This window comes from Scyliorhinus torazame, chromosome 24 (assembly GCF_047496885.1).
Source record: "Scyliorhinus torazame isolate Kashiwa2021f chromosome 24, sScyTor2.1, whole genome shotgun sequence".
Taxonomy (NCBI): domain Eukaryota; kingdom Metazoa; phylum Chordata; class Chondrichthyes; order Carcharhiniformes; family Scyliorhinidae; genus Scyliorhinus; species Scyliorhinus torazame.
The window spans coordinates 11,167,411-11,194,910 of record NC_092730.1 but is presented as its reverse complement, the minus strand read 5'-3'; the positions used below and the strand labels follow the sequence as shown (position 1 = coordinate 11,194,910).

The 27,500-nt window shown below is 63.2% G+C and overlaps 1 protein-coding gene across 1 annotated transcript in view; it reads left to right on the top strand.

Moving 5' to 3' along the window:
• The window catches only part of LOC140400193 (fermitin family homolog 3-like), a 197,912-nt gene that overhangs the window by 53,830 nt on the left and 116,582 nt on the right, over nucleotides 1–27,500 (top strand). The gene's annotated exons all lie outside the window — the stretch shown is intronic.

The following is a 27,500-nucleotide window of genomic DNA, read 5'->3' as shown; positions in this document are numbered from 1 at the left end:
TCATACACCCTCCCGGAGACCCTCATACACTCGAGAGACCCTCATAAAACCGGAGACCCTCATACACCCCGGAGACCCTCATACACCCTCCCGGAGACCCTCATACACTCGGAGACCCTCATACACCCTCCCGGAGACCCTCATACACTCGAGAGACCCTCATAAAACCGGAGACCCTCACACACCCTCCCGGAGATCCTCACACACCCTCCCGGAGACCCTCATACACTCTGGAGACCCTCATACACCCTCCCGGAGACCATCATACACCCTCCCGGAGACCCTCATACACTCTGGAGACCCTCATACACCCTCCCGGAGACCCTCATACACCCTCCCGGAGACCCTCATACACCCTCCCGGAGACCCTCATACACCCCGGAGACCCTCATACACCCGGAGACCCTCATACACCCTCCCGGAGACCCTCATACACCCCGGAGACCCTCATAAAACCTCCCGGAGACCCTCACACACCCTCCCGGAGACCCTCATACACCCCGGAGACCCTCATACACCCTCCCGGAGACCCTCATACACCCCGGAGACCCTCATACACCCCGGAGACTCTCATACACCCTCCCGGAGACCCTCATGCACCCCAGAGACCTTCACACACCCTCCCGGAGACCCTCATACACCCTCCCGGAGACCCTCATACACCCTCCCGGAGACCCTCATACACCCCGGAGACCCTCATACACCCCGGAGACCCTCACACACCCTCTCGGAGACCCTCATACACCCCGGAGACCCTCACACACCCTCTCGGAGACCCTCATACACCCCGGAGACCCTCATACACCCCGGAGACCCTCATACACCCCGGAGACTCTCATACACCCTCCCGGAGACCCTCATACACCCCGGAGACCCTCACACACCCTCCCGGAGACCCTCATACACTCCGGAGACCCTCATACACCCCGGAGACCCTCATACACCCTCCCGGAGACCCTCATACACCCTCCCGGAGACCCTCATACACCCCGGAGACCGTCATACACCCTCCCGGAGACCCTCACACACCCTCCCGGAGACCCTCATACACCCGGAGACCCTCACACACCCTCCCGGAGACCCTCATACACCCCGGAGACCCTCACACACCCCGGAGACCCTCATACACCCTCCCGGAGACCCTCATACACCCTCCCGGAGACCCTCATACACCCTCCCGGAGACCCTCATACACCCTCCCGGAGACCCTCATACACCCTCCCGGAGACCCTCACACACCCTCCCGGAGACCCTCATACACCCCGGAGACCCTCATACACCCTCCCGGAGACCCTCATACACTGTGGAGACCCTCATACATCCCGGAGACCCTCACACACCCTGGAGACCCTCATACACCCTCCGGAGACCCTCATACACCCTCCCGGAGACCCTCATACACCCTCCCGGAGACCCTCATACGCCCCGGAGACCCTCATACACCCGGAGACCCTCATACACCCTCCCGGAGACCCTCACACACTCCGGAGACCCTCACACACCCCGGAGACCCTCACACACTCCGGAGACCCTCACACACCCCGGAGACCCTCATACACCCCGGAGACCCTCACACACCCCGGAGACCCTCACACACCCCGGAGACCCTCATACACCCTCCCGGAGACCCTCATACACCCTCCCGGAGACCCTCATACACCCTCCCGGAGACCCTCATACACCCCGGAGACCCTCATACACCCTCCCGGAGACCCTCATACACCCTCCCGGAGACCCTCATACACCCCGGAGACCCTCATACACCCTCCCGGAGACCCTCATACACCCTCCCGGAGACCCACATTCACCCTCCCGGACACCCTCATACACCCCGGAGACCCTCATACACCCTCCCGGAGACCCTCATACACCCTCCCGGAGACCCTCATACACCCTCCCGGAGACCCTCATACACCCTCCCGGAGACCCTCATACACTGTGGAGACCCTCATACACCCCGGAGACCCTCACACCCTCCCGGAGACCCTCATACACCCTCCCGGAGACTCTCATGCACCCTCCCGGAGACCCTCATACACCCTCCCGGAGACCCTCACACACCCTCCCGGAAACCCTCATACACCCCGGAGACCCTCATACACCCCGGAGACCCTCATACACCCCGGAGACCCTCATACACTCCGGAGACCCTCACACACCCTCCCGGAGACCCTCACACACCCTCCCGGAGACCCTCACACACCCTCCCGGAGACCCTCATACACCCCGGAGACCCTCATACACTCCGGAGACCCTCATACACCCTCCCGGAGACCCTCATACACCCTCCCGGAGACCCTCATACACCCCGGAGACCCTCATACACCCCGGAGACCCTCATACACCCCGGAGACCCTCACACACCCTCCCGGAGACCCTCACACACCCTCCCGGAGACCCTCACACACCCTCCCGGAGACCCTCACACACCCTCCCGGAGACCCTCATACACCCCGGAGACCCTCATACACCCTCCCGGAGACCCTCATACACCCTCCCGGAGACCCTCATACACCCTCCCGGAGACCCTCATACACCCTCCCGGAGACCCTCATACACCCTCCCGGAGACCCTCACACACCCCCCGGAGACCCTCACACAACCCCGGAGACCCTCATACACCCTCCCGGAGACCCTCATACACCCGGAGACCCTCACACACCCTCCCGGAGACCCTCACACACCCTCCCGGAGACCCTCATACACCCCGGAGACCCTCATACACTCCGGAGACCCTCACACACCCCCCGGAGTCCCTCACACCCCCCCGGAGACCCTCATACACACTCCCGGAGACCCTCATACACCCGGAGACCCTCACACACCCTCCCGGAGACCCTCACACACCCTCCCGGAGACCCTCACACACCCCCCGGGGGCCCTCATACACCCTCCCGGAGACCCTCATACACCCGGAGACCCTCACACACCCCCCGGAGACCCTCACACACCCTCCCGGAGACCCTCACACACCCTCCCGGAGACCCTCATACACCCGGAGACCCTCACACACCCCCCGGAGACCCTCACACCCCCCCGGGGACCCTCACACACCCTCCCGGAGACCCTCATACACTCCGGAGACCCTCATACACCCTCCCGGAGACCCTCATACACTCGAGAGACCCTCATAAAACCGGAGACCCTCATACACCCCGGAGACCCTCATACACCCTCCCGGAGACCCTCATACACCCGGAGACCCTCACACACCCCCCGGAGTCCCTCACACCCCCCCGGAGACCCTCATACACACTCCCGGAGACCCTCATACACCCGGAGACCCTCACACACCCTCCCGGAGACCCTCACACACCCTCCCGGAGACCCTCACACACCCCCCGGGGGCCCTCATACACCCTCCCGGAGACCCTCATACACCCGGAGACCCTCACACACCCCCCGGAGACCCTCACACACCCTCCCGGAGACCCTCACACACCCTCCCGGAGACCCTCATACACCCGGAGACCCTCACACACCCCCCGGAGACCCTCACACCCCCCCGGGGACCCTCACACACCCTCCCGGAGACCCTCATACACTCCGGAGACCCTCATACACCCTCCCGGAGACCCTCATACACTCGAGAGACCCTCATAAAACCGGAGACCCTCATACACCCCGGAGACCCTCATACACCCTCCCGGAGACCCTCATACACTCCGGAGACCCTCATACACCCTCCCGGAGACCCTCATACACTCGAGAGACCCTCATACACTCTGGAGACCCTCATACACCCTCCCGGAGACCCTCATACACCCTCCCGGAGACCCTCATACACCCTCCCGGAGACCCTCATACACCCTCCCGGAGACCCTCACACACCCTCCCGGAGACCCTCATACACCCTCCCGGAGACCCTCATACATCCCGGAGACCCTCATACACCCCGGAGACCCTCATACACCCCGGACACCCTCATACACCCTCCCGGAGACCCTCACACACCCTCCCGGAGACCCTCATACACCCCGGAGACCCTCATACACCCTCCCGGAGACCCTCATACACTGTGGAGACCCTCATACATCCCGGAGACCCTCACACACCCCGGAGACCCTCATACACCCTCCGGAGACCCTCATACACCCTCCCGGAGACCCTCATACACCCTCCCGGAGACCCTCACACACCCTCCCGGAGTCCCTCATACACCCCGGAGACCCTCGTACACCCTCCCGGAGACCCTCACAGACCCCGTAGACCCTCACACACCCCGGAGACCCTCACACACCCCGGAGACCCTCACACACCCCGGAGACCCTCATACACTCCGGAGACCCTCATACACCCTCCCGGAGACCCTCATCCACTCTGGAGACCCTCACACACCCCGGAGACCCTCATACACCCTCCCGGAGACCCTCATACACCCTCCCGGAGACCCTCATACACCCCGGAGACCCTCATACACCCTCCCGGAGACCCTCATACACCCTCCCGGAGACCCTCATACACCCCGGAGACCCTCATACACCCTCACGGAGACCCTCATACACCCTCCCGGATACCCTCATACACCCTCCCGGAGACCCTCATACACCCCGGAGACTCTCATACACCCTCCCGGAGACCCTCATACACCCTCCCGGAGACCCTCATACACTGTGGAGACCCTCATACACCCCGGAGACCCTCATACACCCTCCCGGAGACCCTCACACACCCTCCCGGAAACCCTCATACACCCCGGAGACCCTCATACACCCCGGAGACCCTCATACACCCCGGAGACCCTCATACACCCCGGAGACCCTCATACACTCCGGAGACCCTCACACACCCTCCCGGAGACCCTCACACACCCTCCCGGAGACCCTCACACACCCTCCCGGAGACCCTCACACACCCTCCCGGAGACCCTCACACACCCTCCCGGAGACCCTCATACACCCTACCGGAGACCCTCACACACCCCGGAGACCCTCACACACCCCGGAGACCCTCATACACTCCGGAGACCCTCATACACCCTCCCGGAGACCCTCATCCACTCTGGAGACCCGCATACACCCTCCCGGAGAGCCTCATATACCCCGGAGACCCTCATACACCCCGGAGACCCTCATACACCCCGGAGACCCTCATACACCCTCCCGGAGACCCTCATACACCCCGGAGACCCTCATATACCCCGGAGACCCTCATACACCCTCCCGGAGACCCTCATATACCCCGGAGACCCTCATACACCCCGGAGACCCTCATACACCCTCCCGGAGACCCTCATACACCCCGGAGACCCTCATACACCCCGGAGACCCTCATAAACCCCGGAGACCCTCATACACCCCGGAGACCCTCATACACCCCGGAGACCCTCATACACCCCGGAGACCCTCATACACTCCGGAGACCCTCACACACCCTCCCGGAGACCCTCACACACCCTCCCGGAGACCCTCACACACCCTCCCGGAGACCCTCACACACCCTCCCGGAGACCCTCATACACCCTACCGGAGACCCTCACACACCCCGGAGACCCTCACACACCCCAGAGACCCTCACACACCCCGGAGACCCTCATACACTCCGGAGACCCTCACACACCCTCCCGGAGAGCCTCATATACCCCGGAGACCCTCATACACCCCGGAGACCCTCATACACCCCGGAGACCCTCATACACCCTCCCGGAGACCCTCATACACCCCGGAGACCCTCATACACCCCGGAGACCCTCATACACCCTCCCGGAGGCCCTCATACACCCTCCCGGAGACCCTCATACACCCCGGAGACCCTCATATACCCCGGAGACCCTCATACACCCTCCCGGAGACCCTCATATACCCCGGAGACCCTCATACACCCCGGAGACCCTCATAAACCCTCCCGGAGACCCTCATACACCCCGGAGACCCTCATACACCCCGGAGACCCTCATACACCCCGGAGACCCTCATAAACCCCGGAGACCCTCATAAACCCCGGAGACCCTCATACACCCCGGAGACCCTCATACACCCCGGAGACCCTCATACACCCCGGAGACCCACATACACCCCGGAGACCCTCACACACGCTCCCGGAGACCCTCACACACCCTCCCGGAGACCCTCACACACCCCGGAGACCCTCATACACCCTCCCGGAGACCCTCATACACTGTGGAGACCCTCATACATCCTCCCGGAGACCCTCATACATCCTCCCGGAGACCCTCATACACCCTCCCGGAGACCCTCATACGCCCCGGAGACCCTCACACACCCCCCGGAGACCCTCATACACCCCAGAGACCCTCATACACCCTCCCGGAGACCCTCATACACCCCGGAGACCCTCATACACCCCGGAGACCCTCACACACCCTCCCGGAGACCCTCATACACCCCGAAGACCCACATACACCCCGGAGACCCTCACACACCCTCCCGGAGACCCTCACACACCCTCCCGGAGACCCTCACACACCCTCCCGGAGACCCTCACACACCCTCCCGGAGACCCTCACACACCCTCCCGGAGACCCTCATACACCCTACCGGAGACCCTCACACACCCCGGAGACCCTCATACACCCCGGAGACCCTCATACACTCCGGAGACCCTCATACACTCCGGAGACCCTCATACACTCTGGAGACCCTCATACACCCTCCCGGAGACCCTCATACACCCTCCCGGAGACCGTCATACACCCTCCCGGAGACCCTCACACACCCTCCCGGAGACCCTCATACACCCCGGAGACCCTCATACACCCGGAGACCCTCATACACCCTCCCGGAGACCCTCATACACCCCGGAGACCCTCATACACCCTCCCGGAGACCCTCACACACCCTCCCGGAGACCCTCATACACCCCGGAGACCCTCATACACCCTCCCGGAGACCATCATACACCCCGGAGACCCTCATACACCCCGGAGACTCTCATACACCCTCCCGGAGACCCTCATACACCCCGGAGACCCTCACACACCCTCCCGGAGACCCTCATACACCCTCCCGGAGACCCTCATACACCCTCCCGGAGACCCTCATACACCCCTGAGACCCTCATACACCCCGGAGACCCTCACACACCCTCCCGGAGACCCTCATACACCCCGGAGACCCTCATACACCCCGGAGACCCTCATACACCCCGGAGACCCTCATACACCCTCCCGGAGACCCTCATACACCCCGGAGACCCTCATACACCCCGGAGACCCTCATACACCCCGGAGACTCTCATACACCCTCCCGGAGACCCTCATACACCCCGGAGACCCTCACACACCCTCCCGGAGACCCTCATACACTCCGGAGACCCTCATACACTCCGGAGACCCTCATACACCCTCCCGGAGACCCTCATACACCCTCCCGGAGACCCTCATACACCCCGGAGACCGTCATACACCCTCCCGGAGACCCTCACACACCCTCCCGGAGACCCTCATACACCCCGGAGACCCTCACACACCCTCCCGGAGACCCTCATACACCCCGGAGACCCTCACACACCCCGGAGACCCTCATACACCCTCCCGGAGACCCTCATACACCCTCCCGGAGACCCTCATACACCCTCCCGGAGACCCTCATACACCCTCCCGGAGACCCTCATACACCCTCCCGGAGACCCTCATACATCCCGGAGACCCTCATACACCCCGGAGACCCTCATACACCCCGGACACCCTCATACACCCTCCCGGAGACCCTCACACACCCTCCCGGAGACCGTCATACACCCCGGAGACCCTCATACACCCTCCCGGAGACCCTCATACACTGTGGAGACCCTCATACATCCCGGAGACCCTCACACACCCCGGAGACCCTCATACACCCTCCGGAGACCCTCATACACCCTCCCGGAGACCCTCATACACCCTCCCGGAGACCCTCATACACCCTCCCGGAGACCCTCATACGCCCCGGAGACCCTCATACACCCGGAGACCCTCATACACCCTCCCGGAGACCCTCACACACTCCGGAGACCCTCACACGCCACGGAGACCCTCATACACTCCGGAGACCCTCATACACCCCGGAGACCCTCATACACCCCGGAGACTCTCATACACCCTCCCGGAGACCCTCATACACCCCGGAGACCCTCACACACCCTCCCGGAGACCCTCATACACTCCGGAGACCCTCATACACTCCGGAGACCCTCATACACCCTCCCGGAGACCCTCATACACCCTCCCGGAGACCCTCATACACCCCGGAGACCGTCATACACCCTCCCGGAGACCCTCACACACCCTCCCGGAGACCCTCATACACCCCGGAGACCCTCACACACCCTCCCGGAGACCCTCATACACCCCGGAGACCCTCACACACCCCGGAGACCCTCATACACCCTCCCGGAGACCCTCATACACCCTCCCGGAGACCCTCATACACCCTCCCGGAGACCCTCATACATCCCGGAGACCCTCATACACCCCGGAGACCCTCATACACCCCGGACACCCTCATACACCCTCCCGGAGACCCTCACACACCCTCCCGGAGACCGTCATACACCCCGGAGACCCTCATACACCCTCCCGGAGACCCTCATACACTGTGGAGACCCTCATACATCCCGGAGACCCTCACACACCCCGGAGACCCTCATACACCCTCCGGAGACCCTCATACACCCTCCCGGAGACCCTCATACACCCTCCCGGAGACCCTCATACACCCTCCCGGAGACCCTCATACGCCCCGGAGACCCTCATACACCCGGAGACCCTCATACACCCTCCCGGAGACCCTCACACACTCCGGAGACCCTCACACGCCACGGAGACCCTCATACACTCCGGAGACCCTCACACACCCCGGAGACCCTCATACACCCCGGAGACCCTCACACACCCCGGAGACCCTCACACACCCCGGAGACCCTCATACACCCTCCCGGAGACCCTCATACACCCTCCCGGAGACCCTCATACACCCCGGAGACCCTCATACACCCTCCCGGAGACCCTCATACACCCTCCCGGAGACCCTCATACACCCCGGAGACACTCATACACCCTCCCGGAGACCCTCATACACCCTCCCGGAGACCCTCATACACCCTCCCTGAGACCCTCATACACCCCGGAGACTCTCATACACCCTCCCGGAGACCCTCATACACCCTCCCGGAGACCCTCATACACTGTGGAGACCCTCATACACCCCGGAGACCCTCACACCCTCCCGGAGACCCTCATACACCCTCCCGGAGACTCTCATACACCCTCCCGGAGACCCTCATACACCCTCCCGGAGACCCTCACACACCCTCCCGGAAACCCTCATACACCCCGGAGACCCTCCTACACCCCGGAGACCCTCATACACCCCGGAGACCCTCATACACCCCGGAGACCCTCATACACTCCGGAGACCCTCACACACCCTCCCGGAGACCCTCACACACCCTCCCGGAGACCCTCACACACTCTCACGGAGACCCTCACACACCCTCCCGGAGACCCTCATACACCCTACCGGAGACCCTCACACACCCCGGAGACCCTCACACACCCCGGAGACCCTCACACACCCCAGAGACCCTCACACACCCCAGAGACCCTCACACACCCCGGAGACCCTCATACACTCCGGAGACCCTCATACACCCTCCCGGAGACCCTCATCCACTCTGGAGACCCGCATATACCCTCCCGGAGAGCCTCATATACCCCGGAGACCCTCATACACCCCGGAGACCCTCATACACCCCGGAGACCCTCATACACCCTCCCGGAGACCCTCATACACCCCGGAGACCCTCATACACCCCGGAGACCCTCATACACCCTCCCGGAGGCCCTCATACACCCTCCCGGAGACCCTCATACACCCCGGAGACCCTCATATACCCCGGAGACCCTCATACACCCTCCCGGAGACCCTCATATACCCCGGAGACCCTCATATACCCCGGAGACCCTCATACACCCCGGAGACCCTCATACACCCTCCCGGAGACCCTCATACACCCCGGAGACCCTCATACACCCCGGAGACCCTCATACACCCCGGAGACCCTCATACACCCCGGAGACCCTCATACACCCCGGAGACCCTCATACACTCCGGAGACCCTCACACACCCTCCCGGAGACCCTCACACACCCTCCCGGAGACCCTCACACACCCTCCCGGAGACCCTCACACACCCTCCCGGAGACCCTCATACACCCTACCGGAGACCCTCACACACCCCGGAGAACCTCACACACCCCAGAGACCCTCACACACCCCGGAGACCCTCATACACTCCGGAGACCCTCATACACCCTCCCGGAGACCCTCATCCACTCTGGAGACCCGCATACACCCTCCCGGAGAGCCTCATATACCCCGGAGACCCTCATACACCCCGGAGACCCTCATACACCCCGGAGACCCTCATACACCCTCCCGGAGACCCTCATACACCCCGGAGACCCTCATACACCCCGGAGACCCTCATACACCCTCCCGGAGGCCCTCATACACCCTCCCGGAGACCCTCATACACCCCGGAGACCCTCATATACCCCGGAGACCCTCATACACCCTCCCGGAGACCCTCATATACCCCGGAGACCCTCATATACCCCGGAGACCCTCATACACCCCGGAGACCCTCATACACCCTCCCGGAGACCCTCATACACCCCGGAGACCCTCATACACCCCGGAGACCCTCATAAACCCCGGAGACCCTCATACACCCCGGAGACCCTCATACACCCCGGAGACCCTCATACACCCCGGAGACCCACATACACCCCGGAGACCCTCACACACGCTCCCGGAGACCCTCACACACCCCGGAGACCCTCACACACCCCGGAGACCCTCATACACCCTCCCGGAGACCCTCATACATCCTCCCGGAGACCCTCATACATCCTCCCGGAGACCCTCATACACCCTCCCGGAGACCCTCATACGCCCCGGAGACCCTCACACACCCCCCGGAGACCCTCATACACCCCAGAGACCCTCATACACCCTCCCGGAGACCCTCATACACCCCGGAGACCCTCATACACCCCGGAGACCCTCACACACCCTCCCGGAGACCCTCATACACCCCGAAGACCCTCATACACCCCGGAGACCCTCACACACCCTCCCGGAGACCCTCACACACCCTCCCGGAGACCCTCACACACCCTCCCGGAGACCCTCACACACCCTCCCGGAGACCCTCACACACCCTCCCGGAGACCCTCACACACCCTCCCGGAGTCCCTCATACACCCCGGAGACCCTCGTACACCCTCCCGGAGACCCTCACAGACCCCGTAGACCCTCACACACCCCGGAGACCCTCACACACCCCGGAGACCCTCACACACCCCGGAGACCCTCACACACCCCGGAGACCCTCATACACTCTGGAGACCCTCATACACCCTCCCGGAGACCCTCATACACCCTCCCGGAGACCGTCATACACCCTCCCGGAGACCCTCACACACCCTCCCGGAGACCCTCATACACCCCGGAGACCCTCATACACCCGGAGACCCTCATACACCCTCCCGGAGACCCTCATACACCCCGGAGACCCTCATACACCCTCCCGGAGACCCTCACACACCCTCCCGGAGACCCTCATACACCCCGGAGACCCTCATACACCCTCCCGGAGACCATCATACACCCCGGAGACCCTCATACACCCCGGAGACTCTCATACACCCTCCCGGAGACCCTCATACACCCCGGAGACCCTCACACACCCTCCCGGAGACCCTCATACACCCTCCCGGAGACCCTCATACACCCTCCCGGAGACCCTCATACACCCCTGAGACCCTCATACACCCCGGAGACCCTCACACACCCTCCCGGAGACCCTCATACACCCCGGAGACCCTCATACACCCCGGAGACCCTCATACACCCCGGAGACCCTCATACACCCTCCCGGAGACCCTCATACACCCCGGAGACCCTCATACACCCCGGAGACCCTCATACACCCCGGAGACTCTCATACACCCTCCCGGAGACCCTCATACACCCCGGAGACCCTCACACACCCTCCCGGAGACCCTCATACACTCCGGAGACCCTCATACACTCCGGAGACCCTCATACACCCTCCCGGAGACCCTCATACACCCTCCCGGAGACCCTCATACACCCCGGAGACCGTCATACACCCTCCCGGAGACCCTCACACACCCTCCCGGAGACCCTCATACACCCCGGAGACCCTCACACACCCTCCCGGAGACCCTCATACACCCCGGAGACCCTCACACACCCCGGAGACCCTCATACACCCTCCCGGAGACCCTCATACACCCTCCCGGAGACCCTCATACACCCTCCCGGAGACCCTCATACACCCTCCCGGAGACCCTCATACACCCTCCCGGAGACCCTCATACATCCCGGAGACCCTCATACACCCCGGAGACCCTCATACACCCCGGACACCCTCATACACCCTCCCGGAGACCCTCACACACCCTCCCGGAGACCGTCATACACCCCGGAGACCCTCATACACCCTCCCGGAGACCCTCATACACTGTGGAGACCCTCATACATCCCGGAGACCCTCACACACCCCGGAGACCCTCATACACCCTCCGGAGACCCTCATACACCCTCCCGGAGACCCTCATACACCCTCCCGGAGACCCTCATACACCCTCCCGGAGACCCTCATACGCCCCGGAGACCCTCATACACCCGGAGACCCTCATACACCCTCCCGGAGACCCTCACACACTCCGGAGACCCTCACACGCCACGGAGACCCTCATACACTCCGGAGACCCTCATACACCCCGGAGACCCTCATACACCCCGGAGACTCTCATACACCCTCCCGGAGACCCTCATACACCCCGGAGACCCTCACACACCCTCCCGGAGACCCTCATACACTCCGGAGACCCTCATACACTCCGGAGACCCTCATACACCCTCCCGGAGACCCTCATACACCCTCCCGGAGACCCTCATACACCCCGGAGACCGTCATACACCCTCCCGGAGACCCTCACACACCCTCCCGGAGACCCTCATACACCCCGGAGACCCTCACACACCCTCCCGGAGACCCTCATACACCCCGGAGACCCTCACACACCCCGGAGACCCTCATACACCCTCCCGGAGACCCTCATACACCCTCCCGGAGACCCTCATACACCCTCCCGGAGACCCTCATACACCCTCCCGGAGACCCTCATACACCCTCCCGGAGACCCTCATACATCCCGGAGACCCTCATACACCCCGGAGACCCTCATACACCCCGGACACCCTCATACACCCTCCCGGAGACCCTCACACACCCTCCCGGAGACCGTCATACACCCCGGAGACCCTCATACACCCTCCCGGAGACCCTCATACACTGTGGAGACCCTCATACATCCCGGAGACCCTCACACACCCCGGAGACCCTCATACACCCTCCGGAGACCCTCATACACCCTCCCGGAGACCCTCATACACCCTCCCGGAGACCCTCATACACCCTCCCGGAGACCCTCATACACCCTCCCGGAGACCCTCATACGCCCCGGAGACCCTCATACACCCGGAGACCCTCATACACCCTCCCGGAGACCCTCACACACTCCGGAGACCCTCACACGCCACGGAGACCCTCATACACTCCGGAGACCCTCACACACCCCGGAGACCCTCATACACCCCGGAGACCCTCACACACCCCGGAGACCCTCACACACCCCGGAGACCCTCATACACCCTCCCGGAGACCCTCATACACCCTCCCGGAGACCCTCATACACCCCGGAGACCCTCATACACCCTCCCGGAGACCCTCATACACCCTCCCGGAGACCCTCATACACCCCGGAGACACTCATACACCCTCCCGGAGACCCTCATACACCCTCCCGGAGACCCTCATACACCCTCCCTGAGACCCTCATACACCCCGGAGACTCTCATACACCCTCCCGGAGACCCTCATACACCCTCCCGGAGACCCTCATACACTGTGGAGACCCTCATACACCCCGGAGACCCTCACACCCTCCCGGAGACCCTCATACACCCTCCCGGAGACTCTCATACACCCTCCCGGAGACCCTCATACACCCTCCCGGAGACCCTCACACACCCTCCCGGAAACCCTCATACACCCCGGAGACCCTCATACACCCCGGAGACCCTCATACACCCCGGAGACCCTCATACACCCCGGAGACCCTCATACACTCCGGAGACCCTCACACACCCTCCCGGAGACCCTCACACACCCTCCCGGAGACCCTCACACACTCTCACGGAGACCCTCACACACCCTCCCGGAGACCCTCATACACCCTACCGGAGACCCTCACACACCCCGGAGACCCTCACACACCCCAGAGACCCTCACACACCCCAGAGACCCTCACACACCCCGGAGACCCTCATACACTCCGGAGACCCTCATACACCCTCCCGGAGACCCTCATCCACTCTGGAGACCCGCATATACCCTCCCGGAGAGCCTCATATACCCCGGAGACCCTCATACACCCCGGAGACCCTCATACACCCCGGAGACCCTCATACACCCTCCCGGAGACCCTCATACACCCCGGAGACCCTCATACACCCCGGAGACCCTCATACACCCTCCCGGAGGCCCTCATACACCCTCCCGGAGACCCTCATACACCCCGGAGACCCTCATATACCCCGGAGACCCTCATACACCCTCCCGGAGACCCTCATATACCCCGGAGACCCTCATATACCCCGGAGACCCTCATACACCCCGGAGACCCTCATACACCCCGGAGACCCTCATACACCCTCCCGGAGACCCTCATACACCCCGGAGACCCTCATACACCCCGGAGACCCTCATACACCCCGGAGACCCTCATAAACCCCGGAGACCCTCATACACCCCGGAGACCCTCATACACCCCGGAGACCCTCATACACCCCGGAGACCCTCATACACTCCGGAGACCCTCACACACCCTCCCGGAGACCCTCACACACCCTCCCGGAGACCCTCACACACCCTCCCGGAGACCCTCACACACCCTCCCGGAGACCCTCATACACCCTACCGGAGACCCTCACACACCCCGGAGAACCTCACACACCCCAGAGACCCTCACACACCCCGGAGACCCTCATACACTCCGGAGACCCTCATACACCCTCCCGGAGACCCTCATCCACTCTGGAGACCCGCATACACCCTCCCGGAGAGCCTCATATACCCCGGAGACCCTCATACACCCCGGAGACCCTCATACACCCCGGAGACCCTCATACACCCTCCCGGAGACCCTCATACACCCCGGAGACCCTCATACACCCCGGAGACCCTCATACACCCTCCCGGAGGCCCTCATACACCCTCCCGGAGACCCTCATACACCCCGGAGACCCTCATATACCCCGGAGACCCTCATACACCCTCCCGGAGACCCTCATATACCCCGGAGACCCTCATACACCCCGGAGACCCTCATACACCCTCCCGGAGACCCTCATACACCCCGGAGACCCTCATACACCCCGGAGACCCTCATAAACCCCGGAGACCCTCATACACCCCGGAGACCCTCATACACCCCGGAGACCCTCATACACCCCGGAGACCCACATACACCCCGGAGACCCTCACACACGCTCCCGGAGACCCTCACACACCCCGGAGACCCTCACACACCCCGGAGACCCTCATACACCCTCCCGGAGACCCTCATACATCCTCCCGGAGACCCTCATACATCCTCCCGGAGACCCTCATACACCCTCCCGGAGACCCTCATACGCCCCGGAGACCCTCACACACCCCCCGGAGACCCTCATACACCCCAGAGACCCTCATACACCCTCCCGGAGACCCTCATACACCCCGGAGACCCTCATACACCCCGGAGACCCTCACACACCCTCCCGGAGACCCTCATACACCCCGAAGACCCTCATACACCCCGGAGACCCTCACACACCCTCCCGGAGACCCTCACACACCCTCCCGGAGACCCTCACACACCCTCCCGGAGACCCTCACACACCCTCCCGGAGACCCTCACACACCCTCCCGGAGACCCTCACACACCCTCCCGGAGTCCCTCATACACCCCGGAGACCCTCGTACACCCTCCCGGAGACCCTCACAGACCCCGTAGACCCTCACACACCCCGGAGACCCTCACACACCCCGGAGACCCTCACACACCCCGGAGACCCTCACACACCCCGGAGACCCTCATACACTCCGGAGACCCTCATACACCCTCCCGGAGACCCTCATCCACTCTGGAGACCCTCATACACCCTCCCGGAGACCCTCATCCACTCTGGAGACCCTCATACACCCTCCCGGAGACCCTCATATACCCCGGAGACCCTCATACACCCCGGAGACCCTCATACACCCTCCCGGAGACCCTCATACACCCCGGAGACCCTCATAAACCCCGGAGACCCTCATACACCCTCCCGGAGACCCTCATCCACTCTGGAGACCCTCATACACCCTCCCGGAGACCCTCATCCACTCTGGAGACCCTCATACACCCTCCCGGAGACCCTCATATACCCCGGAGACCCTTATACACCCCGGAGACCCTCATACACCCTCCCGGAGACCCTCATACACCCCGGAGACCCTCATACACCCCGGAGACCCTCATACACCCTCCCGGAGTCCCTCATACACCCCGGAGACCCTCATACACCCCGGAGACCCTCATACACCCGGAGACCCTCATACACCCCGGAGACCCTCATACACCCCGGAGACCCTCACACACCATCCCGGAGACCCTCACACACCCTCCCGGAGACCCTCACACACCCTCCCGGAGACACTCACACACCCTCCCGGAGACCCTCACACACCCCGGAGACCCTCATACACCCTCCCGGAGACCCTCATACACCCTCCCGGAGACCCTCATACACCCTCCCGGAGACCCTCATTCACCCCCCCGGAGACCCTCATACACCCTCCCGGAGACCCTCACACACCCCCCGGAGACCCTCATACACCCTCCCGGAGACCCTCATACACCCAGGAGACCCTCATACACCCTCCCGGAGACCCTCATACACCCTCCCTGAGACCCTCATACACCCTCCCGGAGACCCTCATACACCCTCCCGGAGACCCTCACACACCCCCCGGAGACCCTCATACACCCTCCCGGAGACCCTCATACACCCAGGAGACCCTCATACACCCTCCCGGAGACCCTCATACACCCTCCCGGAGACCCTCATACACCCTCCCGGAGACCCTCATACACCCTCCCGGAGACCCTCATACACCCTCCCGGAGACCCTCATACACCCCGGAGACCCTCACACACCCTCCCGGAGACCCTCATACACCCCAAAGACCCTCACACACCCTATCGGAGACCCTCACACACCCTCCCGGAGACCCTCACACACCCTCCCGGAGACCCTCACACACCCTCCCGGAGACCCTCACACACCCTCCCGGAGACCCTCACACACCCTCCCGGAGACCCTCATACACCCGGAGACCCTCACACACCCTCCCGGAGACCCTCATACACCCCGGAGACCCTCACACACACCCGGAGACCCTCATACACCCCCCGGAGACCCTCACACACCCTCCCGGAGACCCTCATACACCCCGGAGACCCTCATACACCCTCCCGGAGACCCTCATACACCCCGGAGACCCTCACACACACCCGGAGACCCTCATACACCCCCCGGAGACCCTCATACACCCCGGAGACCCTCACACACCCGGAGACCCTCATACACCCTCCCGGAGACCCTCACACACCCTCCCGGAGACTCTCATACACCCTCCCGGAGACCCTCACACACCCCGGAGACCCTCATACACCCTCCCGGAGACCCTCATACACCCCGGAGACCCTCATACGCCCCGGAGACCCTCACACACCCGGAGACCCTCATACACCCCCCGGAGACCGCTGGATAATCCCCAATCCGTTCCTCTGCCACCTCCTTGTCTGACGGCCCTGGCGTGGGGAGCACAGGACACAGTAGCTGGAGGGGGGGTGGGGGAGAGACGAGGGAGGCCATTCGGCCCCTCGTGGGGGTGGGTGGGAGGAAGGCCGTTTGGCCCCTCTAGCCCACTCCGCCATTCGATACTATCCTGTCTGATCTGGTCGAGGGTGTTGACGGATGAGGAATGCGGGACTCACCACGTTTCTGCTCTCTCTTGCCCAGGCTGCCTGATCCTCGGGGCTGGCTTCCTGTTCGCCCGGCGCTCGGTCAGCAGCGTCCTGCTCCACCGCGGGGGCCAGCACGTGACCATCTCCAGCTACCTGCCGTTCGGGGGCACCCGCGCCCTCACCGTGCCCCTCCGTCACGTCTCCTGCGTGGCCCACCGCGGCCAGGTGCCCGCCATCATCCCCCTCAAGATCAGGGGCCGCCGCTTCTACTACCTCCTGGACAAGCAGGGGCAGTTCTACAATGCCAAGCTCTTCGACAGCACCGTGGGCGCTTACAGGAAACTCTGATGGCCCCCGCCCCCCCCGTGCAACACCCCTCGCGGCAGGGGAAGTCAGCCGCCGACATTCGGAGAACAGACGCCCCTCGCCTGCTGCTCGTGGGGCTGAGCACTCTGTCGGGACGGACCGGGGACGAATTGATGGATCCCGGTCCCCGAAAGGCACCGATTGCGAACTCGTTGGAACTCAGCCGCACATTTGCGTATTTTACTCTCTCTGCTTCTGGCTGTGTGTTTACTGCATTTGAGGAACGCCCAGGACTCCAGGCCTTGTTCCGCTGAACTTAATCAAGTTTCCTGGCTGCTGGAATTGGAACACCCGACACAGATGTTTCAGGCTAAGAATCACAAGAGTGATTTATTCAGGAATAAAATTGTACAGAAGGAAGGGGGGGGAAAAAATCAGTAGATTGGGTCAGCTGATGGGTAATATTTTATTGTTCATTCTGCATCGCGTTATTCCTGCTCTCCTTCGTGGGAATAAACAAGAGGGAGTACTGGAAGTGGATCGCGTCCTCAGTCAAATATTTCTGACATGTTGTGAGAAGATCAAGGTGAGGGCGGCACAGTGGTTAGCACAGTTTCTTCGCAGCTCCAGCGTCTCAGGTTCAATTCCCCGCTGGGTCACTGTCTGTGCGGAGTCTGCACGTTCTCCCCCGTGTGTGCGTGGGTTTCCTCCGGGCGCTCCGGTTTCCTCCCACAGTCCAAAGACGCGCGGGTTAGGTGGATTGGCCGCGCTAAATTGCCCCTTAGTGTCCAAAAAGGGTTGGGTTGCGTTATGGGGATCGGGTGGAGGTGTGGATCTTGGGTAGGGTGCTCTTTCCAAGGGCTGGTGTAGACTCGATGGGCCGAATGGCCTCCTTCTGCACTGTAAATTCTACAAGTCATTCTCCTCTGCCCAACCTGGCATATTCTCAGATACCTTCGGACACCCTTAGTTCTGTAACCTTCAATCCCGTTACCCTCGTTCTGGGACCACTCCCTCCACCTGCCCACCCATCCCTGCCAGAGGAGATACTTTCTTTCTGTCGACCCTGTTGAATTCTTGAATCATCTCGAACCCCTCGATCGATTCACCCCCGAGACAGCACTGGCCGAGTTCACATGTGCCTCACTGAGCAGCCACTGATGAAAATTGAGATTGTTGCCTGGTGACGTCCCGCATTCTCCCCACTCCCCGTGGGAGCGAGTCCCACATTCTCCCCACTCCCCGTGGGAGCGAGTCCCACATTCTCCCCACTCCCCGTGGGAGCGAGTCCCACATTCTCCCCACTCCCCGTGGGAGCGAGTCCCACATTCTCCCCACTCCCCGTGGGAGCGAGTCCCACATTCTCCCCCACTCCCCGTGGGAGCGCGTCCCGCATTCTGCCCACTCCCCGTGGGAGCGAGTCCCACATTCTCCCCACTCCCCGTGAGAGCGAGTCCCACATTCTCCCCACTCCCCATGGGAGCGAGTCCCACATTCTCCCCACTCCCCGTGAGAGCGAGTCCCACATTCTCCCCCACTCCCCGTGGGAGCGAGTCCCACATTCTCCCCACTCCCCGTGGGAGCGAGTCCCACATTCTCCCCACTCCCCATGGGAGCGAGTCCCACATTCTCCCCACTCCCTGTGGGAGCGAGTCCCACATTCTCCCCACTCCCCGTGGGAGCGCGTCCCACCTTCTCCCCCACTCCCCGTGGGAGCGAGTCCCACATTTTCCCCACTCCCCGTGGGAGCGAGTCCCACATTCTCCCCCACTCCCCGTGGGAGCGAGTCCCACATTCTCCCCACTCCCCGTGGGAGCGAGCCCCACATTCTCCCCACTCCCCGTGACAGAGAGTCCCACATTCTCCCCACTCCCCGTGGGAGCGAGTCCCACATTCTCCCCACTCCTCGTGACAGAGAGTCCCACATTCTCCCCACTCCCCGTGGGAGCGAGTCCCACATTCTCCCCACTCCCCGTGGGAGCGAGTCCCACATTCTCCCCACTCCCCGTGGGAGCGAGTCCCACATTCTCCCCACTTCCCGTGAGAGCGAGTCCCACATTCTTCCCACTGCCCGTGGGAGCGCGTCCCGCATTCTGCCCACTCCCCGTGGGAGCGAGTCCCACATTCTCCCCACTCCCCGTGAGAGCGAGTCCCACATTCTCCCCCACTCCCCATGGGAGCGAGTCCCACATTCTCCCCACTCCCCGTGGGAGCGCGTCCCACATTCTCCCCACTCCCTGTGGGAGCGAGTCCCACATTCTCCCCACTCCCCGTGGGAGCGCGTCCCACCTTCTCCCCCACTCCCCGTGGTAGCGAGTCCCACATTCTCCCCAATCCCCGTGGGAGCGAGTCCCACATTCTCCCCCACTCCCCGTGGGAGCGAGTCCCACATTCTCCCCACTCCCCGTGGGAGCGAGTCCCACATTCTCCCCACTCCCCGTGGGAGCGAGTCCCACATTCTCCCCACTCCCCGTGGGAGCGAGTCCCACATTCTCCCCACTCCCCGTGGGAGCGGGTCCCACATTCTCCCCACTCCCCGTGAGAGCGAGTCCCACATTCTTCCCACTGCCCGTGGGAGCGAGTCCCACCTTCCCCCCACTCCCCGTGGGAGCGAGTCCCACATTCTCCCCACTCCCCGTGGGAGCGAGTCCCACATTCTCCCCACTCCCCGTGGGAACGAGTCCCACATTCTCCCCACTCCCCGTGAGAGAGAGTCCCATATTCTCCCCACTCCCCGTGGGAGCGAGTCCCACATTCTCCCCACTCCCCGTGGGAGCGAGTCCCACATTCTCCCCACTCCCCGTGAGAGAGAGTCTCACATTCTCCCCACTCCCCGTGGGAGCGAGTCCCACATTCTCCCCACTCCCCGCGGGAGCGAGTCCCACATTCTCCCCCACTCCCCGTGGGAGCGAGTCCCACATTCTCCCCACACCCTGTGGGAGCGAGTCCCACATTCTCCCCACACCCTGTGGGAGCGAGTCTCACATTCTCCCCCACTCCCCGTGGGAGCGAGTCCCACATTCTCCCCACTCCCCGCGGGAGCGAGTCCCACATTCTCCCCACTCCCCGCGGGAGCGAGTCCCACATTCTCCCCCACTCCCCGTGGGAGCGAGTCCCACATTCCCCCCACTCCCCGTGGGAGCGAGTCCCACATTCTCCCCACTCCCCATGGGAGCGAGTCCCACATTCTCCCCACTCCCCGGGGGAGCGAGTCCCACATTCTCCCCCACTCCCTGTGGGAGCGAGTCCCACATTCTCCCCCACTCCCCGGGGGAGCGAGTCCCACATTCTCCCCACTCCCCGTGGGAGCGAGTCCCACATTCTCCCCACTCCCTGTGGGAGCGAGTGCCACATTCTCCCCACTCCCCGTGGGAGCGAGTCCCACATTCTCCCCCACTCCCCGTGGGAGCGAGTCCAACATTCTCCCCACACCCTGTGGGAGCGAGTCCCACATTCTCCCCACACCCTGTGGGAGCGAGTCTCACATTCTCCCCCACTCCCCGTGGGAGCGAGCCCCACATTCTCCCCACTCCCCGCGGGAGCGAGTCCCACATTCTCCCCACTCCCCGCGGGAGCGAGTCCCACATTCTCCCCCACTCCCCGTGGGAGCGAGTCCCACATTCCCCCCACTCCCCGTTGGAGCGAGTCCCACATTCTCCCCACTCCCCATGGGAGCGAGTCCCACATTCTCCCCACTCCCCGGGGGAGCGAGTCCCACATTCTCCCCCACTCCCTGTGGGAGCGAGTCCCACATTCTCCCCCACTCCCCGGGGTAGCGAGTCCCACATTCTCCCCACTCCCCGGGGAGCGAGTCCCACATTCTCCCCACTCCCTGTGGGAGCGAGTCCCACATTCTCCCCACTCCCCGTGGGAGCGAGTCCCACATTCTCCCCCACTCCCTGTGGGAGCGAGTCCCACATTCTCCCCACTCCCCGTGGGAGCGAGTCCCACATTCTCCCCGCTCCCTGTGGGAGCGAGTCCCACATTCTCCCCACTCCCCGTGGGAGCGAGTCCCACATTCTCCCCACTCCCCGTGGGAGCGAGTCCCACATTCTCCCCACTCCCCGTGGGAGCGAGTCCCACATTCCCCCCACTCCCCGTGGGAGCGAGTCCCACATTCTCCCCACTCCCCATGGGAGCGAGTCCCACATTCTCCCCACTCCCCGGGGGAGCGAGTCCCACATTCTCCCCCACTCCCTGTGGGAGCGAGTCCCACATTCTCCCCCACTCCCCGGGGGAGCGAGTCCCACATTCTCCCCCACTCCACGTGGGAGCGAGTCCCACATTCCCCCCACTCCCCTTGGTAGCGAGTCCCACATTCTCCCCACTCCCCGTGGGAGCGAGTCCCACATTCTCCCCACTCCCCGGGGGAGCGAGTCCCACATTCTCCCCCACTCCCTGTGGGAGCGAGTCTCACATTCTCCCCACTCCCTGTGGGAGCGAGTCCCACATTCTCCCCCACTCGCCGTGGTAGCGAGTCCCACATTCTCCCCACTCCCCGTGGGAGCGAGTCCCACATTCTCCCCACTCCCCGGGGGAGCGAGTCCCACATTCTCCCCCACTCCCTGTGGGAGCGAGTCCCACATTCTCCCCCACTCGCCGTGGGAGCGAGTCCCACATTCTCCCCACTCCCCGCGGGAGCGAGTCCCCCATTCTCCCCACTCCCTGTGGGAGCGAGTCCCACATTCTCCCCCACTCCCTGTGGGAGCGAGTCCCGCATTCTCCCCACTCCCTGTGGGAGCGAGTCCCACATTCTCCCCACTCCCCGTGGGAGCGAGTCCCACATTCTCCCCCACTCCCTGTGGGAGCGAGTCCCACATTCTCCCCACTCCCCGTGGGAGCGAGTCCCACATTCTCCCCACTCCCTGTGGGAGCGAGTCCCACATTCTCCCCACTCCCCGTGGGAGCGAGTCCCACATTCTCCCCACTCCCTGTGGGAGCGAGTCCCACATTCTCCCCACTCCCCGTGGGAGAGAGTCCCACATTCTCCCAGCCCCTGTGGGCTTTGTGAATGCTGTGTGTCTCAGGGACTGGAAGGCAGTGTGCCAGAGGACACTGTTCGAATACAAGTGTCGGACCGTGGTGGGCACAGCCAGTCCCGCCGCTGCCTCGAGCAGGCAGCAATCACACTGATAGGGGAACACGCGACAGGCTTTTACATCTGGAAACCCTCGCTCAGCACGTATTTAAGGTCAGTGACAAGGTCTCGAAGATACAAATCTTGGTCAATAGTTACATTGGAAGATTTATCCTGATCCTCGTGATATTTTCATCAAGTATTGGCAACCATTGCTCAGTAAGCTCTCCGGCTCCCAGCCCCCCCCCCCCCATCTCTCCGGCTCCTCTCCCCCCATCTCTCCGGCTCCCAGCCCCCCCCCCCATCTCTCCGGCTCCACTCCCCCCATCTCTCCGGCTCCTCTCCCCCCATCTCTCCGGCTCCTCTCCCCCCATCTCTCCGGCTCCTCTCCCCCCATCTCTCCGGCTCCTCCCCCCCCATCTCTCCGGCGCCTCTCCCCCCATCTCTCCGGCTCCTCTCCCCCCATCTCTCCCCCTCCTCTCCCCCCATCTCTCCGGCTCCTCTCCCCCCATCTCTCCGGCTCCTCTCCCCCCATCTCTCCGGCTCCTCGCCACCCATCTCTCCGGATCCTCTCCCCCCATCTCTCCGGCTCCTCTCCCCCCATCTCTCCGGCTCCTCCCCCCCATCTCTCCCCCCCCCATCTCTCCGGCTCCTCTCCCCCCATCTCTCCCCCTCCCCCCCCATCTCTCCCCCTCCTCTCCCCCATCTCTCCCCCTCCTCTCCCCCATCTCTCCGGCTCCTCTCCCCCCAACTCTCCGGCTCCTCTCCCCCCATCTCTCCGGCTCCACCCCCCCATCTCTCCGGCTCCTCTCCCCCCATCTCTCCGGCTCCTCTCCCCCCATCTCTCCCCCTCCTCTCCCCCCATCTCGCCGGCTCCTCTCCCCCATCTCTCCGGCTCCTCTTCCCCCAACTCTCCGGCTCCTCTCCCCCATCTCTCCGGCTCCTCTCCCCCATCTCTCCGGCTCCTCTCCCCCCATCTCTCCGGCTCCTCCCCCCCATCTCTCCGGCTCCTCTCTCCCCCATCTCTCTGGCTCCTCTCCCCCCCCCGGGAGGTCCCGAAGTGCCTCACTCACAATGAGGGGGTTATTTTTGAAGTGAGGTCACTGTTGTGATGTGGGAAACGCAGCAGCCAATTTACACACAGCAAGATCCCACACACAGCAATGTGAGAATGGCCCAGATCATCTGTGTTTAGTGATGTTGGTCGAGGGATAAATATTGGCCTCAGAATACCAGGAAGTCCCTCAGTACTGACCCTCTGACAGTGCGGCACTCCCTCCGTACTGACCCTCTGACAGTGCGGCACTCCCTCAGTACTGACCCTCTGACAGTGCGGCACTCCCTCAGTACTGACCCTCTGACAGTGCGGCACTCCCTCAGTACTGACCCTCTGACAGTGCGGCGCTCCCTCAGTACTGACCCTCTGACAGTGCGGCACTCCCTCAGTACTGACACTCTGACAGTGCGGCACTCCCTCAGTACTGACCCTCTTGACAGTGCGGCACTCCCTCAGTACTGACCCTCTGACAGTGCGGCGCTCCCTCAGTACTGACCCTCTGACAGCGCAGCAGTCCCTCAGCACTGACCCTCTGACAGTGCGGCGCTCCCTCAGTACTGACCCTCTGACAGTGCGGCACTCCCTCAGTACTGACACTCTGACAGTGCGGCACTCCCTCAGTACTGACCCTCTTGACAGTGCGGCACTCCCTCAGTACTGACCCTCTGACAGTGCAGCACTCCCTGAGTACTGACCCTCTGACAGCGCAGCAGTCCCTCAGTACTGAACCTCTTGACAGTGCGGCACTCCCTCAGTACTGACCCTCTGACAGTGCGGCACTCCCTCAGTACTGACCCTCTGACAGTGCGGCAGTCCCTCAGTACTGACCCTCTGACACTGCGGCACTCCCTCAGTCCTGACCCTCTGACAGTGCAGCGCTCCCTCAGTACTGACCCTCTGACAGTGCGGCACTCCCTCAGTACTGACCCTCTGACAGTGCGGCACTCCCTCAGTACTGACCCTCTGACACTGCGGCACTCCCTCAGTCCTGACCCTCTGACAGTGCGGCTCTCCCTCAGTACTGAACCTCTTGACAGTGCGGTGCTCCCTCAGTTCTGACCTTCTGACAGTGCGGCGCTCCCTCAGTACTGACCCTCTGACAGTGCGGCACTCCCTCAGCACTGACCCTCTGACAGTGCGGCACTCCCTCAGTACTGACCCTCTTGACAGTGCGGCACTCCCTCAGTACTGACCCTCTGACAGCGCAGCAGTCCCTCGGTACTGACCCTCTGACAGTGCGGCACACCCTCAGTACTGACCCTCTGACAGTGCGGCACTCCCTCAGTACTGACCCTCTGACAGTGCGGCACTCCCTCAGTACTGACCCTCTGACACTGCGGCACTCCCTCAGTCCTGACCCTCTGACAGTGCAGCACTCCCTCAGTACTGACCCTCTGACAGTGCGGCACTCCCTCAGTACTGAACCTCTTGACAGTGCGGTGCTCCCTCAGTTCTGACCTTCTGACAGTGCGGCGCTCCCTCAGTCCTGACACTCTGACAGTGCGGCACTCCCTCAGCACTGACCCTCTGACAGTGCGGCACTCCCTCAGTACTGACACTGCGGCACTCCCTCAGTCCTGACCCTCTGACAGTGCGGCACTCCCTCAGTACTGACACTGCGGCACTCCCTCAGTCCTGACCCTCTGACAGTGCAGCACTCCCTCAGTACTGAACCTCTTGACAGTGCGGTGCTCCCTCAGTTCTGACCTTCTGACAGTGCGGCGCTCCCTCAGTCCTGACCCTCTGACAGTGCGGCACTCCCTCAGCACTGACCCTCTGACAGTGCGGCACTCCCTCAGTACTGACCCTCTGACAGTGAGGCACTCCCTCAGTACTGACCTTCTGACACTGCGGCACTCCCTCAGTCCTGACCCTCTGACAGTGCAGCACTCCCTCAGTACTGACACTGCGGCACTCCCTCAGTCCTGACCCTCTGACAGTGCGGCACTCCCTCAGTACTGACACTGCGGCACTCCCTCAGTCCTGACCCTCTGACAGTGCGGCACTCCCTCAGTACTGACACTGCGGCACTCCCTCAGTCCTGACCCTCTGACAGTGCAGCACCCCCTCAGCACTGACCCTCTGACAGTGCGGCACTCCCTCAGTACTGACACTGCGGCACTCCCTCAGTCCTGACCCTCTGACAGTGCAGCACTCCCTCAGTACTGACCCTCTGACAGTGCGGCACTCTCTCAGTACTGACCCCTTGACAGTGCGGCACTCCCTCAGTACTGACCCCTTGACAGTGCGGCACTCCCTCAGTACTGACCCTCTGACAGTGCGGCGCTCCCTCAGTACTGACCCTCTGACAGTGCGGCACTCCCTCAGTACTGACCCTCTGACAGTGCGGCACTCCCTCAGTACTGACCCTCTGACAGTGCGGCGCTCCCTCAGTACTGACCCTCTGACAGTGCGGCGCTCCCTCAGTCCTGACCCTCTGACAGTGCGGCGCTCCCTCAGTCCTGACCCTCTGACAGTGCGGCACTCCCTCAGTACTGACCCTCTGACAGTGTGGCGCTCCCTCAGTACTGACCCTCTGACAGTGCGGCACTCCCTCAGTACTGACCCTCTGACAGTGTGGCACTCCCTCAGTACTGACCCTCTGACAGTGCGGCACTCCCTCAGTACTGACCCTCTGACAGTGCGGCACTCCCTCAGTACTGACCCTCTGACAGTGCGGCACTCCCTCAGTACTGACCCTCTGACAGTGCGGCACTCCCTCAGTACTGACCCTCTGACAGTGCGGCACTCCCTCAGTACTGACCCTCTGACAGTGCGGCACTCCCTCAGTACTGACCCCCTGACAGTGCGGCACTCCCTCAGTCCTGACCCTCTGACAGTGCGGCACTCCCTCAGTACTGACCCTCTGACAGTGCGGCACTCCCTCAGTACTGACCCTCTGACAGTGCGGCACTCCCTCAGTACTGACCCTCTGACAGTGCGGCACTCCCTCAGTACTGACCCTCTGA